General features: G+C 45.2%; 1 protein-coding gene across 4 annotated transcripts in view; it reads left to right on the top strand.

The window, feature by feature from the left end:
- The window catches only part of LOC137623145 (nucleolar and coiled-body phosphoprotein 1-like), a 524,118-nt gene that overhangs the window by 134,444 nt on the left and 371,385 nt on the right, over positions 1-18,289 (top strand). The window lies entirely within an intron of this gene.

Genomic DNA, 18,289 nt, shown 5'->3' with positions numbered 1-18,289 from the left:
TGCTTACCATAGCTAAAGAGTCTCTTCTACCCTTACCAAGAGGAAAGTGGCCACTGAACAATTGCAGTGCATTAATTAACTCTTTGTGTGAAGAAGAAATGTTTGGTAATCTCAGTGTTGTCAGGTGTATGAGGACAGAAGAAAATCTGTAAAGAATAGGCCAGACTATCTGGTGTATGTGTAGGCAAAGGAAAAATGAGCAGTAATGAGAGAGAAGGATCCCATGTAGTACTGTCTGACGAGTCAAAGGACCCAATAACTCTCTAGCGATAGTATCTCAACAGGTGACTGGTGCCCTGGCCAACCTACTACCTGTAAAGTATGTAATACATGTGTGATCATTATTAGAAATGAGTTATAGAACATTGAGAGTAAAATAATATCCTCTGTGAAAGACAGCATGGTTTTATGAGTAAGCAAATCACTGTTACAAATCTCTCAAGAGTACTTGAAAACACTGACAAAAGGCAAGGTCATGGTCAAGAAAAATGTCCAATTCACATAATCAGCCATAAATTTGGACATTGTTGTCACAGACTTCAAACTTGAGTCATATTTGAGTGTATGAAAATCCACGCCAATTAATACATGTTAAGGACAAAGGTCAAGGCCAAGGTCGAGCAAAAGGTTGAGAAATAAACTGCCATGGCGGAGGCCTGCACAATACTGAGTGCCTTCTAGTTGAATTTATGGGTCAACATTCCTCTTATCAAGAAGTCGGGAGTGCCACAGGGGTCTGTTCTTGGACCAACTTTGTTTATGGTCTTTGTGAATGATTCAGTAGATGAACTGGAATGCTCTGCCTTGATGTTTGCAGATGATGATGTAAAAATATTTGTTAGAATTAGTTCTGATGAAGACATTCAGGTTATAAAGAGATCTCCAAAAGTTGGAGTTATCGGTGGTTTAAGGTTTAAAGGATGCCCATGAATGGCAGAGGTAAGGGACAGCGACAATGCCTTAGCTAGCAGGACAATACCCGTAAGATTGGTCATATACTGTATACCTATAAGCACCCAAGCCCCCTTTCCACCCAAGCTAGGACCAGGGAGGCTCAGGCAATGGCTACTGATAATTCAGCAGGTAGACATTTCTTATAGTCATTTAATCCAGGCAGATGTGACCTTAAGGAACATACTGTAGTACTTGTCTTACATAAGGTAAGGCAATCTACACACACACACACACACACACACACTGTAGTACTGTATTTTGCAATTTCTTGTTAGGGTTGCAACTTATAATAATTGAAATCTACAATATTTAGAAATTTCCATTCTTCATCCTTGCTAGGTCACTCACCAACTCTTGGTTCATAGTAGAACTGGTAGGCACTTTGATTGATTAAAGTTTTGAGAGTTTTTTTATGCGCTACTGGCTGTTGAAACAGGGATAGTTATAAGGATTTTTAGTGTCTTTACAAAATTATTAAAATTCCTCCTGCCGCATGTCCCCTCCCAAATATTTGTAGTCTACCTTTTCAATTCCCAAGGAAATAATTGAGGTCAAAAGGGGAACAACTGCATGTATGAATTAATCTAAAGCTCCATCTGTAGTAAAAGATATATTTTACACAGAAATATTTCCTTGAAGATGATGATATGACTTGAAAAGGAAAGAAATAACTTTAAACTTGTAAGGAATGTCATAATGTTTTGCAAGAGTTTAGTGCAACCGATATTAATATGAAATTGATAGTTCTTGGTAAAAGATAATTAAACATTTGCATGAAATTTACAAACAACATGAGGATTAAATACTGTAGCCTACTCAAAAGGGCATACACATAATCATAGTGAATCAATACACCAGAATTTTGAGTTTATGGCCATAGAACAAGAGTACAACAAAAATCATTTGGGCTATGCAACATGACAGTACAGTATTTTGTAACTATTGTACGATCATCATCTTCTTTTATGCCACCGTGATCCTCAAATTAAAGGGTGACCCTTTAATTTGAGGCCACTTTTCTCTTGGTAAGAGTAAAAGCTACAGTAGGCAGCTCTTCTAGGACACTCCAAAATCAAACCATTGTTCTTTGGCCATGGGTAGCGCCATAGCCTCTGTACCATGGTCTTCCACTGTCTTAGGGTAGAGTTCTCTTGCTTGAGGGTACACTCAGACACTCTTATTTTTCTTCCTTTTTTTTTCTTAAAAGTTTTTATAGTTTATATATGGAGGATTTGTTTTGGCATTGTTACTGTTGATAAAATATTTTATTTCAATTGTTCATTACTTCTCTTATAGTTTATCTATTTCCTTTCCTAACTGAGCTGTTTTCCCTGTTGGAGGCCTTGGGCTTATAGCATCCTGCTTTTCCAACTAGGGTTGTGGCTTAGCAAGTAAATAATAATAACAACAATAATAATAATGGCTGATGTACCCTCTAATAGCATCAGGCAAAGTTTATACTTTAGCCGAGGGTTTTTACGATCGCATGCCCTTGCATTCATCAATCAATGTTATTGGCGGTGGGCCTAACCTTTGACTAAATAGTCCAACTGCAAGGCAGTAGTTTTCCATAGTTATTGGCAGTGGACTTAATCTAGGGAGAAAATCAGCAGTTTCACTATGAAGTAAAGGTTTGAAGAGGTTGGACAGCTAGATAGAAACCGAGCTATATTAGAAGGATATACTGTAAAGCAAGTGTAGCTATAGTCCATTTCTTTTATCGAGGCAGATTTGCACCGACTCGCAGCGGTGCCCTTTTAGCTCGGAAAATTTTCCTGATCGCTGATTTGTTAGAATTATCTCGTCCAACCAATCAGCGATCAGGAAACTTTTCCGAGCTAAAAGGGCACCGCTGCGAGTCGGTGCAAATCTGCATCGCTAAAAGAAATTGACTGTAGGGGACAAAGGAATGCTGCAAAGACCCTCAAGTAAGGCCTATAGTATACCGCATAAGGTGCACTGACAGCACTATCCTCCTTGTGGGAGATACACCCTTTACCACTGTATACATAGCCATGTGTGAGAAGCACCGACAACACTATCTTCTTCTAAGGCAGTCGGGTATACGTACTTACTGTCATTTACTTTATATTTTTACTTCAATTTTTATGCAGATACACTAAATGATAATATAATTCTTGCAGATATTTGTACAGTAGTTAATTACATTGTAGCAACATTTGCAATATGCAATAGTAATAACTGTGGATAATAATTAACAGTTATTACTATTGTGTACAGTATTGCAAATATGCAATTTCTCCAAATAAACATGCATCACCCTGAGAAGGAAATCACTGCTTTTTTTCAATATTAAACTTACCCGATAATCATGTAGCTGTCAACTCCGTTGCCCGACAGAATTCTATGGAGGGATACGCCAGCTATCACAATACTAGAAGGGGGTGTACTTACCAGCGCCACCTGTGGCCAGGTACTCAAGTACTTCTTGTTGACACCTCCTCAATTATTCCTCTGTCGTGCTTCCGGCAAGACGTTCTGGGATATGCTTATGATCTTCGAGTTTGTTCACGGCTAATTGGTGAAGTATTCTCTCAGATTTCGGCTGTCGCTTTACTGGAAACCTTCTTATATTAGCTAGATAGCTTTTATATAGTCCTGATATACGGTTAACGATCTTTTGCTTGATTTTGGAAACCCCTTTGGCTAACTCTTTGGATTCAAGATGTCTGACATTTCGCAAGCCCCCTCCCATAGACGATGTAGGTCTTGCAATAGGCGTATTCCGAAGGCCTCGGTAGATCCTCACACCGCTTGTTCTGACTGTAGGGACAGACCCTGTCAGTTAGAAAATCGATGTGAGGAATGCGCCGGACTTTCGGAACTGGAATTTGTCCGTCTTTTAAAATATTCAACTAAGTTAGAGAGAGGTAGAGTTAGGAGGAGTTCTTCTCACTCTTCACTGTTTTCCTCACCTCATGATCCCCTACCTTTTCCTACCCCTGTAGTGGCTACCCCCGAACCTACTGTTTGCCCTCCGCCTGATATGTCTGTTGTTTTGCGTGCTATTCAGGCCTTAGGCGATAAAGTAGAGTCAGTGGTAAGTGACCATAAGTCTCTGATGGCCGAAGTTAAGGAACTTAAGGTCAAGAGTGCAGTGGGTGGAATTAGTGCCAGTGCTGTGACGAGTGCTAGTGTCAGTGCAGTGCCAAGTGCTAGTGTCAGTGCCAGTGTGGTGCGTGAGGATACTTCTGTGCGAGCCAGTCGTCCTCCCAGTCCGGGACCTCTTGCAAGCTCCCAAGCCCAGGGGAGAAGCAATGTCGAAGGGCATAAGGGTTCGGCAGGCCTTGTTAGGCGCACAGAAGTATCCTCGGTGGTTGCGGGCGTGTCTTCCAAAGACCGTCACTCCCACCTGCAGACGATTGAGCCCGTCTTTTTCTCGTCCGCTGATCATCTGTCAGGGAAGAAACGTTGGTCTCAGGTCTCGAGACCTCTTAAACGCAGAGTCCAGTCCGCGAGTGCTCAGCCAGGTTGCAGTCATTGGCTCAGCTCTGACTCGCCGCAGTCATCTGTCGACTGCACTCCGCCCAAGAGGAGTAAGGTTCTGCCACAACAGAGCTCGACTGTTAAGGCTTTACCTCAGCCTACTGTAGTTTCTGCCGACCCTAAGTGGACTCTACTACAGTCCATGCAAGCACAGCTTTCGGACTTGATGCGTGAGTGTCGGGCTGAGAGTGTTGCGCCTCCGCCTCCGCCTACACTCCCTCCGCCTGCGTTCGCTCCGCCTACGCTCGCTCCGCCTGCGCTTGCTCCGCCTGATCGCAGTACCACCTGCCAGGCGTACGATGTTGAGCCACAGTCTGAGTTTGCTGTTCCCAGTGGTGTTCAGCCTCCGCCTTCTTTAAGGCAACCTTTGCTATGGGATCAGGAGGATTATGCCTCTCTTCCTCCGCCTCCCCTTGCTGCTCCACCAGTGGTGCAACTCTCGGCTGAGGTACAACAACCTCTCCCGTGCATGAGTCAGTCTCCTCAGCTCTCGCTGCAGCGAGCTCAACCATCCACAAGGCAAGCTCCACTACACCTTGGCCTTGCGCCTCAGTAGCCTCAGCTTGCGAGACATTTACCTTGTTCTGCGCAGCCTCAACCTCAGCACGCTCCGCTCACACCACAGGAACAGGAACTTGCTACTCCGCTTCCTCCAACCGCTCAGCAAGCGCAACTCTTGGGTTCAACCTCTCATGCTAGGAGTCAGCCTCCTCCACCCATGCGCCTTCCTTCTGCTTTGTCTGTTATTCAGCCTTTGCAGTCTGAGCCTCAGGTTCTCCCTCAACAGTTACTTGAAGAGGAAACCACTAATATTGTTCCTACTCGTTCTGACTCTGCTGTTCAGCATTCTTGTCCAATATCTTCGCTACACTCTGGTGATGAGGCGTCTGATGATGAGGAGGCACACCTGGATCCCTCGTCAGACGTGGATGAATCCAAGCCTTCTCCACAGTCTATTGACTTTCGTAAGGTCTTGGCTCTGCTTAGGGAGGTTTACCCAGACCACTTTGTCTCTGCTATTCCCCGCTCTCCGCCATCTGAGTTTTCGCTGGGCGTACAACAAGCTAAGTCCTCCTATACTAAGCTAGTCCTAACAAGGTCCTCTAAGAGAGCATTAAGGATCTTAGGGGAGTGGCTGCAGACTAAGCAACACCTTGGCAAAACTTCTTTCATGTTCCCGCCGACTAAGCTCACTTCGAAAGCGAGCGTTTGGTATGCCACAGGAGAAGCACCAGGCTTGGGAGTACCTGCCTCTGCCCAGGCTGACTTCTCAAGTCTGGTAGACTCGCCTCGGAGAACTGCAATGAGGCGTTCTAAGGTTTGCTGGACCTTCTCAGACCTGGATCACTTACTGAAAGGACTGTTTAGAGCATTTGAGATGTTCAACTTTCTTGACTGGTGCCTGGGGGCCCTCAGCAAGAAGACCTCTCCTGCGGACAAGGATTCTGCCATGCTTTTAATGTCCTGCATGGATAAGGCCATTAGGGATGGATCGGGTGAGCTTGCGTCGATGTTTGTATCAGGGGTTTTGAAGAAAAGGGAACAGCTGTGTACCTTCCTTTCCTCCAGCATTACACCTTGCCAAAGGTCACAACTCCTTTTTGCTCCGCTCTCGAAGTTCCTCTTCCCCGAAGAGCTGGTTAAGGACTTGTCTGCTGCCCTGATACAAAAGGACACACACGATCTTGTAGCCTCATCGGCTCGTAAGTCTAAGGTTGCTACCTCAGTCCCCAAGACTTATCGCTCCCCAGTGGTTGATACCCCTGCTACGAGGTTCATACCGCCCTTTCGTGGTAGAGCCCCCAGCCGAGGAAGCTCCCGTCCAGACTCTTACAGGAGCAAGTCCAGGAAAGGCTCCAGGACATCTAAAGGAAAAAACTGACTCTCCGCATCTCCAGATAGCAGTAGGAGCCAGACTCAAGATCTTCTGGCGAGCCTGGGAGAAGAGAGGTGCAGACGCCCAGTCTGTCAGTTGGCTGAGGAACGGTTACAGGATTTCATTCTGCCTCAAACCACCTCTGACCACATCGCCCATCAACCTCTCTCCCAACTACAAAGAAGAGGACAAGAGGCTAGCATTGCACCAGGAGGTGTCGCTACTTGTGCAGAAGAAGGCAGTGGTTATAGTCCGGGACCATCAATCCCCGGGCTTCTACAACCGTCTCTTACAAGGCCAAGAAGACAGGGGGTTGGAGACCGGTGCTGGACGTCAGCGCGCTCAACGCGTATGTCACCAAGCAGACGTTCACGATGGAGACGACGAAGTCGGTCTTAGCAGCGGTCAGGCAGGAGGACTGGATGGTCTCGTTGGACTTGAAAGATGCCTACTTTCACGTTCCTATTCATCCAGACTCCCAACCTTTCCTGAGATTCGTTTTCGGAAAGGTTGTCTACCAATTCCAAGCCCTGTGTTTTGGCCTAAGCACAGCTCCTATGGTCTTTACTCATCTGATGAGGAATATAGCAAAATTCCTACACTTATCGGACATCAGAGCCTCCCTCTACTTAGACGACTGGCTGTTGAGAGCCTCCACGAGTCGTCGCTGTCTGGAGAATCTCAATTGGACTTTAGACTTAATCAGAGAACTGGGTCTATTAGTCAACATAGAAAAGTCTCAACTCATTCCCTCCCAATCCATTGTGTACCTGGGAATGGAGATTCGGAGTCAGGATTTTCGGGCTTTTCCATCGGCCCCCAGGATAAGCCAAGCCCTAGAGTGCATCATGAGCATGCTGAAGAGGAGCAGTTGCTCGGTGAGACAGTGGATGAGTCTCACAGGGACCCTTTCATCACTGGCCCTGTTCGTCGAGCTAGGGAGACTCCACCTCCGCCCTCTTCTATTCCATCTTGCAGCTCATTGGGACAAGGGTTCGACTCTCGAAGCAGTCTCTATCCCAATCACCCAAGAGATGAAGACCACTCTCCTGTGGTGGAAGCACAACCTCCTTCTCAGGGAGGGTCTATCGTTGGCTATTCAGACCCCCAATCTTCATCTCTTCTCAGATGCATCGGACTCGGGCTGGGGTGCGACCTTGAACGGACGGGAATGCTCGGGAACGTGGAACGAAGAACAGGGATTACTCCACATCAACTGCAAGGAGCTACTAGCAGTTCATTTAGCCCTGTTGAACTTCAAGTCCCTCCTGCTAGGCAAAGTGGTGGAGGTGAACTCAGACAATACCACAGCCTTGGCTTACATCTCCAAGCAAGGAGGGACCCATTCGAGGAGCCTATACGAGATCGCAAGGGACCTCCTCATTTGGTCAAGAGGTCTAAACCTCACTCTGGTCACGAGGTTCATTCAGGGCGATATGAACGTCTCAGCAGATCGCCTAAGCAGAAGGAATCAGGTCATTCCCACGGAATGGACCCTCCACAAGAGTGTGTGCAACAGACTTTGGACCTTGTGGGGTCAACCTACCATAGATCTGTTTGCCACCTCCATAACCAAGAGACTTCCGCTGTACTGTTCCCCTGTTCCAGACCCTGCAGCAGTTCATGTGGATGCTTTTCTACTGAACTGGTCCCATCTCGACCTGTACGCATTCCCACCGTTCAAGATAATAAACAAAGTTCTGCAGAAATTCATCTCGCACGAAGGGACATGGCTGACGCTGGTTGCTCCCCTTTGGCCTGCAAGAGAATGGTTCACAGAGGTACTTCAATGGCTAGTCGACATCCCCAGGACTCTACCTCTAAGAGTGGACCTTCTACGTCAACCTCATGTAGACAGGTTGCACCCAAACCTCCACGCTCTTCGGCTGACTGCCTTCAGACTGTCGAAAGATTCGCTAGAGCTAGAGGCTTTTCGAAGGAGGCAGCCAGTGCGATTGCCAGAGCGAGAAGGGTTTCCACTCGTAGAGTCTACCAGTCTAAGTGGGAGGTCTTCCGAAGCTGGTGTAGAGCCAATTCAATATCCTCTACCAATACCTCTGTGACCCAAATAGCTGACTTCCTTCTACATCTTAGGAATGAGAGATCCCTTTCAGCCCCTACGATTAAAGGGTATAGGAGTATGTTGGCTTCAGTTCTCCGCCACAGAGGTTTGGACCTTTCTTCCAACAAGGACCTTCAGGACATTCTTAAGTCTTTTGAGACGTCTAAAGAGCGTCGTCTATCCACTCCAGGCTGGAACCTAGACGTAGTCTTAAGGTTCCTTATGTCACCTAGGTTCGAACCTCTCCAGTCAGCTTCCTTCAAGGACCTTACCCTCAAGACTCTTTTTCTCGTCTGCCTTGCAACAGCTAAGAGAGTCAGTGAGGTTCATGCCTTCAGCAAGAACATTGGTTTCACGACCGAATCTGCAACATGTTCTTTTCAGCTTGGATTCCTAGCAAAGAACGAACTTCCTTCACGTCCTTGGCCTAGATCGTTTGAAATACCTAGCCTCTCCAACATGGTAGGTAACGAACTAGAGAGAGTTCTTTGCCCTGTCAGAGCTCTCAAATTTTATCTTAAGAGGTCTAAACCTCTTCGAGGACAGTCAGAAGCCTTATGGTGTGCCATCAAGAAACCTTCGAGGCCCATGTCCAAGAATGGGGTTTCATATTATATAAGGCTTCTGATTAGAGAAGCCCACTCTCACTTAAAGGAGGAAGACCTTGCATTGCTGAAGGTAAGGACCCACGAAGTAAGAGCCGTAGCTACTTCGATGGCCTTTAATAAAAACCGTTCTCTGCAGAGCATAATAGATGCAACCTATTGGAGGAGCAAGTCAGTGTTTGCATCATTTTATCTTAAAGATGTCCAGTCTCTTTACGAGAACTGCTACACCCTGGGACCATTCGTAGCAGCGAGTGCAGTAGTAGGTGAGGGCTCAGCCACTACGTTCCCTTAATCCCATAACCTTTTTTAACCTTTCTCTTGAATGCTTTTATTGTTGTTTTTATGGTTGTTACGGTAGGCTAAGAAGCCTTCCGCATCCTTTTGATTTGGCGGGTGGTCTATTCATTCTTGAGAAGCGCCTGGGTTAGAGGTTTTGTAGAGGTCCTTTAGTAGGGGTTGCAACCCCATATACTTTGGCACCTTTGGGTTGATTCAGCCTCCAAGAGGAACGCTGCGCTCAGTAAGGAAGACGAACTTAAAAAAGAGGCAGAGTAACGGTTCAATTCGACTTCCTTACCAGGTACTTATTATTTCATTGTTATTTGAGATAACTGTTATATGAAATATGGGATACTTAGCTATCCTTTAATCTTGTACACTGGTTTTCACCCACCCCCCTGGGTGTGAATCAGCTACATGATTATCGGGTAAGTTTAATATTGAAAAATGTTATTTTTATTAGTAAAATAAATTTTTGAATATACTTACCCGATAATCATGATTTAATCGACCCTCCCTTCCTCCCCATAGAGAACCAGTGGACCGAGGAATAATTGAGGAGGTGTCAACAAGAAGTACTTGAGTACCTGGCCACAGGTGGCGCTGGTAAGTACACCCCCTTCTAGTATTGTGATAGCTGGCGTATCCCTCCATAGAATTCTGTCGGGCAACGGAGTTGACAGCTACATGATTATCGGGTAAGTATATTCAAAAATTTATTTTACTAATAAAAATAACATATTTACTAGAAACATACAGTACTTACAACTTCTCTGTGGTATATCCTGCGCGTTGTAGAAAGCAACTAAAAGGACAGCTCCTGCCTTGCAAGTCATGCTTTTTAGCTAAAGTGTAGGCCAACTGCTAATAACTGTGGAAACTCCTGCCTTGCAATTGGACTACTGTATTTAATCAAAGGCTAGGACCACCACCAATAACTGTGGTTGATGACTGCAAGGTCATGTGATCGTAAAAGCTTTTTCAAATTATCAAACATGCCTGGCAAGTGACCCCTTTTATAGAGATAACAGTAGGAAAGAAGAAGAAATACATTAGTTATGTACTGTATGCTTAGAACTGAAAACATTTCCTGAAGCAAATTATTACCAGATAACTTGGATGCACTGTATCATTATTTACAATGTTATTTTCCCAAGATCAAAAGGCTTAGGATATAGTACTGGTTTTCAGTTAAAGATGCTGGTTCTCAGTTAAAAATTTGTGTGGAGAAATGCCCAATCACAGCAGTAACCCTCACAGTAAACAGCTTAAATTTACCAGCCGTGGCAGGACTCAATCTTCCGTGCATACAATTGCAAGATCGGCTAGTTACTATGACACTAGCCAGTTGTCTCTAGATAATTTTGTAGTGTGAGGGAAAAATGGAGAGTACTGTATCATTTTAAACATATAACTTACCTGGTAGTTATATACAGTATATAGCTTACGTCCCTAACGTCACGGCAGAAAATTCAAAACTCGCGGCAATCGCTGATAGGATAGCCTGGTGTACCACCTGCGCGCCCTCTAGTGAGGTACCTGGAACCATTCCATGATTCCTCAGATCTTCCCTGCCGTCGTTAGTGGCGACATCGTTGGATATTCTACTTGCTATTTACCTGATTTATTGCTGTTTACTTTGGTGATGTACAATAATTTGGTTTTGACTCTTTCTTGTTTGGATTTGCTTTTAGATATTCTTGGATTACGTTAGGATTTTGATATTTTGACCCTTGCTTGTTGATTTCTCTCATAAAATTTTCAAAATGGCCACCCCTTCTATAACTTTTAGAATGTGTGTGAGTGGGTGTAAGACCCGGTTGGCTAAGGCCTCTATTGATCCCCATTCTCTCTGCGTTAAATGCAGAGGTAAAGTATGTGAGTTGGGTGATCGTTGTGATGAGTGCATTCTTTTATCTGAGAGTGAGTGGCTAGAGTTTGATTGCTATACGCGTAAACTAGAAAGAGATAGGTTGAGACGAAGTTCTTCTTGTTCTTCCAAAGACTTTTCCTCTTCCCGTTTCACTGAACCTAATCCTTCCCCTGTAGTGGTAGTTTCTGATCCCACTATTGTTACTGCTAATGAGCCTACGCTTAAAGATATGATGGCTATTCAAGCGCTGGGTGCAAAGGTTGAATCGCTCGCGGCAGACAGAACGCAACTAATGTCCGATGTGAAGCAGTTAAAATGTGACAATGCTAGAAGTGCAGTGAATTTAGTTAGTGCAGTGGAGGGTGCGCCTGCTCGGGCCTGTCGTTCTCCTAGTCTTAGACCTCTTCCAAGTTCCCCAACCCCTGGGAGAAGGAATGTCGGACGACGAAAGGAAACGAGAGGCTTTAGCTCCCGAGCAGACGTCCCCTCGAGCGTACCTGTTGACGTTTCACAGGACGTTCGCCCTCACCATAGGAAAGGTGAGGTTAAGTTGGTTTCTCAAGAGGAAATTAGATAAAGTCAACCAGCGTCCTACTAGGACAGCGCAAGCTCCTGGTTGTAGCCATTGGAGCAGTCCGGAGCGGTTTCCGTCTTCTGTTGAGAGCTCGCCTGCTAGGACGTCGGATTCTGTTAAAAATCTTTCAGTTGCTGGTCAGTTGTCTGAACCGGGCATGACCTCGGTTCATGCTCCCCCTCCACCGTCAGACTGGTTATCACCATCTGGACGCTCTGAGCGCTCTATGAGCGGTATGGAGAGCGATTTTGTGATAGACGTGACGTCCCCGGTATCACAACAAGTTGACCCGAACTTTAATATGCTACAAGAGATGCAACAGAGGCTCTCTTCATTCATGCAGTTACCAAGCTACGGACAGTAAAAGAGTAGCAGGCCTGGATCCTGAACGTCAGGAAGCTTCTCTTCTGGACGCCAAGCGGCGTAAGGCTGTCAGTCAAGAGGTTCTTGACGACGAACGCCTTTTTATTTCACCTGTGAAATGTCATGATACTGTTCTTCATAAGGAAAGTGGATGTAATCTTCTTCTCGAACATCAGGCAACCCAACGTGACGCCAGGCATCAGGCAGCCAGAAGTGACATTGAGCGTCAAGCGTCCTACCACGTCGAGCGTCCATCAGAACGAGACGCCAAGCGTTCTTCTCAACGTGTTGTTGAACGTCCTTTAGGACGTGTTCCCGAACATCCAGCTAAACGTGACGTTAAGTGTACAGTCATACGTGACGTCGAGCGTCCTACAGAGCGAGGCGCCGAGCGTCCTTCCAGACGTAGCGTTGAACTTCCTTCAGGACGTGATCTCGACCGTCCAGCAAAAAGCGACGTCGAGTGTCCAGCTAGACGTGACGTCGAACGTCCTACAAAGCGAGGCGTCGAGCGTCCTTCTAAGTGTGACGTTGAACGTCATACAGGACGTGATCTCGAGCGTCCAGCAAAACGTGACGTCGAGCGTCCAGCTAAACGTAACATCGAGTGTCCTACAAAGCAGGACGTTGAACGTCCAACAAGACGCGATATCGAGCGTCCTCCAGGACGTGATGTCGAGCGGCAAGCAGCCAGACAGGACTTCGAGCGTCAAGCGGTACGCGGCGCTGAGCGTCAGCCAGGACGCCACGTCGAGCGTTCTACAGAACGTGGCACCGAGCAGCGAACATCTTTCCATGTTGCCGGTAGTCAAGAAGTGAGGCATGATTTTGAGGATGAGAGCCTCGGACTTCACGATGAATCTAGTCATATCAGATGTCGTGATCAAGAACATGTTAGTTCCAATCGCTTAGATCGCGAGCGTTTCGCCGAGCGTCAAGCGTTAGATCAACAAGGCGACAGACATGATGATCCGGGGTCTCTTGATGTCAGAAGTCAGGAACTTCATGAGATGGATCCTAATAAACACAATGTCGTTACTCCTGTTGGGACTTTGTCATAGGAAGACATTGACGATCACCTTTCTCCTGTTGAATTGTTTGAGGAGTTATCAGAAGGAGAAGACTCTAACTCGTTTCGTCCTTCAGTGGATCTGAAGAAACTCATGAAGGTTTTTAACGAGGAGTTTCCAGAATCTTTTGTGCCCATTGCTCCACGTTCACCACCCTCAGAATTCACCCTTGGGAAGTCGTCGAGGAAGTCTTGTTTTACCAAGATGGTTTTGTCACGGTCCTCAAAGAGAGCTCTAAGATTGATGGGAGACTGGATGGAGTCTAAAAAAGACCAAGGAAAAGCGGCCTTCGCGTTTCCTCCAGCTAGATTAGCATCTAGATCTAGTATCTGGTACGAGACAGGAGAAGTTCTCGGCTTGGGAGTTCCTGCCTCTGCCCAGGGAGATTTCTCGAGTCTTGTAGATGCTCCTCGTCGGTCGGCAATGAGGAAAACCAAGATTTTCTGGTCTACCTCGGAGTTTGATCATCTTCTCAAAGGCGTCTTTAGAGCCTTCGAGGTTTTTAACTTCCTCAATTGGACTCTGGGAGCCCTGGGCAAGAAAGTTTCTGCCTTTAAAGAGGGTGATACTTCTAGTTTAGTCCACATAATGTCCTGTATGGATAAGGCATTGCGGGACAGATCTAATGAGTTGGCAGCACTCTTTTCAGCAGGAATCCTTAAGAAAAGAGCTCAGATGTGTTCGTTTCTGTCTCTTGAGGTTACTCCCTTTCAGAAATCGGAATTTTTATATGCTCTTCTGTCTTCCTCGCTGTTTCCACAAGAACTCATAAGAGAAATTTCATCCGCATTAACTCAGAAGGCCACATAAGATCTGGTCTCAAAGACAACAAGAAAGGTCCCACCAACTTCCTTCTCTAGCCGCAAACCAAAGGAAGAAACACCATTTCCTAAGTTCTCTCAGCCCTTTCGAGGGAAGACTTCCAGCAGGGGTAGCTCCAGGCCCGATGGAAGGAGAGCAAAGAGGAGAGGCTTCAGAACAGGGCGAAGCAGAGTCTGACTGTTTTCGCCTTCAGGCAGTAGGAGCCAGACTACTCAACTTCTGGCGAGCATGGGAGGAGAGGGGAGCAGACCTTTGGTCAGTACATCTTCTGAAGGAGGGTTACAAGATCCCTTTTATAGGGTTTTGGCTCAAGTGAATCTCTCTCCCAGATAGAGAGAGGAGGCAAAGAGGCAAGTGTTATAACTTCATGTGTCTCTATTGTTGGAGAAGGGGGCCATAGAGAGGTTGCGGGACTTACAATCACCAGGATTTTACAACCGCCTGTTCCTGGTTCCCAAGAACTCAGGGGGAAGGCGTCCAGTCCTGGATGTAAGTGCTCTAAACAAGTTTGTCCAGAAGACGAAGTTCTCTATGGAGACTTCAAATTCAGTCCTTGCAGTAGTACGAAAGGGCGACTGGATGGTCTCATTAGACCTCCAGGATGCTTATTTTCACATCCCCATTCATCCGTGCTTCATGCATTATCTGAGGTTCGTCGTCAAGGGGGAAGTTTTTCAATTTTGAGCTCTGTGTTTCGGCCCCAGCACCGCCCCTCAAATATTTACAAAACTAATGGTCAATATAGCAAGAATTCTCCACTCAAGAGGCATCAGAGCCTCCCTGTATCTCGACGATTGGCTTCTCAGAGCTCACTCATACAATCACTGCCTGAAGGATTTCCAGACAACTTTGAGTCTAACACAAGAGATACTTTATTTGGGGATGGTGATTCAGAGTCAGGTTTTTCGGGCTTTTCCGTCTCCATTAAGGACGGGACAAGCCATCTTGAAACTGCAATCTTTTCTAAGGAAGAGGAAGTGTTCTGCGATCAAGTGGATGAGTCTGTTGGGAACCCTCTCCTCGTTGGAACAGTTTGTCTCTCTAGGAAGGCTGAATCTTTGTCCTCTCCAATTCCAAATCAATCATCATTGGGACAAGGAGAAGGACCTAGAGACGATATGAATTCCGATTACGAAATCCATCAGAAGTTGCCTTCAGTGGTGGAACGATCCAAACAGGTTCCAAGAAGGTTACCCCTTAGAACAGAAGAACCCAGACCTTGTGTTGTGTTCCGACGCCTCGGACTCGGGGTGGGGAGCAACACTGGGCAATTTGGAAGTTTCAGGGTTGTGGATAGAGGCTCAGAAGAACTTCCATATCAACCAAAAAGAACTGTTGGCAGTCCGGTTGGCCCTCAGAAGCTTCGAAGGGTCAGTTCTGAACAAAGTGGTCCAGGTCAATGCCGACAACACCACACCATTGGCTTACATTGCCAAGCAAGGAGGAACCCACTCAATGTCCCTTTAGGAAACTGCGAGAAATTTCCTTTTATGGGCAGAGGAAAGGAATGTAGTCCTGATTACAAGGTTCATTCAAGGGGAGAAGAACGTGATGGCAGATAGCCTTAGCAGGAGAGGTCAGATTCTGTCCACAGAATGGACACTCCATCAAGAAGTCTGCAAGAGTCTGTGGCGACTTTGGGGTCGTCCATGCATAGACCTATTCGCGACCTCGAAGACAAAGAGGCTAGAGACTTATTGCTGCCCAGTGCCAGATCTCGAAGCAGTTCACATAGATTCTTTCCTGTTAGATTGGACCAATCTGGACACGTATGCTTTTCCACTGTTCAAGATCCTTTATAAAGTGTTACAAAAGTTTGTGTCACACGAAGGGACCAGAATGACTTTTGGCCCTCAGGAGAATGGTTCACAGAGGTACTGGAATGGATGGTGGACACTCCAAGAAGCCTTCCATTAAGAGTAGATTTACTCAAACAACCCCACTTGGAAAGGTACCATCAAAGTCTCCAAAATTTTCAGCTAACTGCCTTCAGAATATTGAAAAACTCACAAGAGCTAGAGGTTTTTCGAAGGAGGTAACTAGAGCTATTTAAGAGCAAGAAGGACTCCGACCATCAGGGTTTATCAATCCAAGTGGGAGGTTTTTAGAGAATGGTGTAGAGTCAACTCTGTTTCCTCATCCAGTACTTTTCATCCTCTACCATCAAGGGATACAGGAGTATGTTAACAATTGTATTCAGACACAGAAACCTGGACCTTTTGAATGATGAAGACCTACAGGAACTTCTTCAATCTTTTGATACATCAAAGCAACGGCACCAGGATTCACCAGCTTGGAATCTGGATATTGTCCTGAAGTTCCTTATGAGTGACAGGTTTGAGCCCTTGCATTCAGTTTCCTTTAAGGACCTCACAATGAAAACTCTGTTTTAGGTTAGTCTCGCAACAGCCAAAAGAGTTAGTGAAATCCATGCGTTTAGTAAAAACGTTGGTTTTCGAGATAAGGCTATTTGCTCATTGCAGTTAGGCTTTCTTGCCAAGAATGAACGCATTTCTCAACCTTGGCCCAAGGCTTTTGAAATTCCGAATCTTTCGGATGTGGTTGGCGAGGAGTTGGAGAGAGTCCTATGCCCAGTAAGAGCTCTGAAGTTCTACCTGGACAGAACGAAAGAGTTGCGAGGCAATTCGGAAGCTCTATGGTGCTCGGTCAAGAAGCCCTCGTTGCAGATGTCAAAGAATGCCCTGTCATTCTTCATCAGACTTTTAATTAAAGAGGCTCATGCACATTGCAGTGAGACAGACCTTAGACTTTTAAAGGTCAAGAAACACGAAGTTAGAGCTCTAGCAACGTCAGTGGCCTTCAAACAGAATAGATCGTTGCAGAGCATAATGGACACAACCTTTTGGAGGAGTAAATCTGTGTTCGCTTCACACTATTTGAAAAGTGTCCAGACTCGTTATGAGGACTGCTACACTCTGGGACCACTCGTAGCAGCGAGTGCAGTAGTGGGGTTGGGATCCACCACTACATTCCCATAATCCTAATACCCTTTTCTTCTCTTGGAACTTTGATTTGTTTTTTATGGTTGTTTGTGGAGATTGTGACAGTCTTCCACAATCATTGATTTTAGTCAGGTGGTCAATTTTGTTCCTTGAGAGCTCCCAGAACTGGGTATTGTAGGAGGTTCTGTCACATAGAGGTATATACACCAGTTTTACAGCTCCTAAGAGGTCTTCAGCCCCCCTAGGAGGATCGCTGGATCTCATAAGGAAAGCGGACATAATGAGGCAGAGAATCATTGAAGTCAGCTTCCTTATCAGGTACAAACCCTTAAGCTTGTTTTTATTAACTCTTAAGCAGAATTCCAACTATATTGGCTGTCTCTAACCCTCCACCAAAGGTGTTAATCAGCTATATATATAACTACCGGGTAAGTTATATGTTTAAAAAGGATATTTTCATTATAGAATAAATTTTTGAACATACTTACCCGGTAGTTATATATAATTTAATTCCCACCCTCCTCCCCTCTAGAGACTAGAGGCATGGAAGATCTGAGGAATCATGGAATGGTTCCAGGTACCTCACTAGAGGGCGCGCAGGTGGTACACCTGGCTATCCAATCGGCGATTGGCGCAAGTTTTGAATTTTCTGCCGTGACATCAGGGACGTAAGCTATATATATAACTACCGGGTAAGTATGTTCAAAAATTTATCTTATAATGAAAATATAATTTTTAAATTCTGATTGCCCTTAAATTTAAGGTTTGGGAATTAATGCGATCATTGCTTTATAGTATTTCAAGGTACAGTACTGTATATCAAATGTAAATACAAAAAGTAATTTGTAATTAACTTCAATTTTCTGTTAAGTCAATTAGTTTATTGTGCCCAGTAGATTTCATATATCTAATTAGTTTTGGCATAGATTATGTTTGCTGATACATATGATTTATTATTATTATTGTTATTATTACTACTATAACTAGCTAAGCTACAACTCTAGTTGGAAAAGCAGGATGCTTGAAGCCCCAGGGCTCCAATTGGAAAAATAGCAAAGTGAGATAATGAAACAAATGGAATAGTATACCTGATTATACCCTCAATTATAAGGTTGCAGGAGAGGGCCATCATGTTAAATAACTGATAAAGATGGCAATAGATTGGCAATTAGTATGTCTTTATTACCAATTTTACATCGAAGAAGCAGTCATGATGAGGAGCCATTTTGTATGCACATTTTGAAGATTGTTGTTTAATGTATTTAGGATTTTAAGCATTAGCTGGGAACATAGTAAAGATTCTCCTTGTTAACTGCAAAGGCTTTGGGAAGAATTTGC

This window comes from Palaemon carinicauda, chromosome 30 (assembly GCF_036898095.1).
Source record: "Palaemon carinicauda isolate YSFRI2023 chromosome 30, ASM3689809v2, whole genome shotgun sequence".
Lineage (NCBI taxonomy): Eukaryota > Metazoa > Arthropoda > Malacostraca > Decapoda > Palaemonidae > Palaemon > Palaemon carinicauda.
Note: the sequence above shows the minus strand (reverse complement) of the source record. Positions and strands in the feature narration are given on the sequence as shown.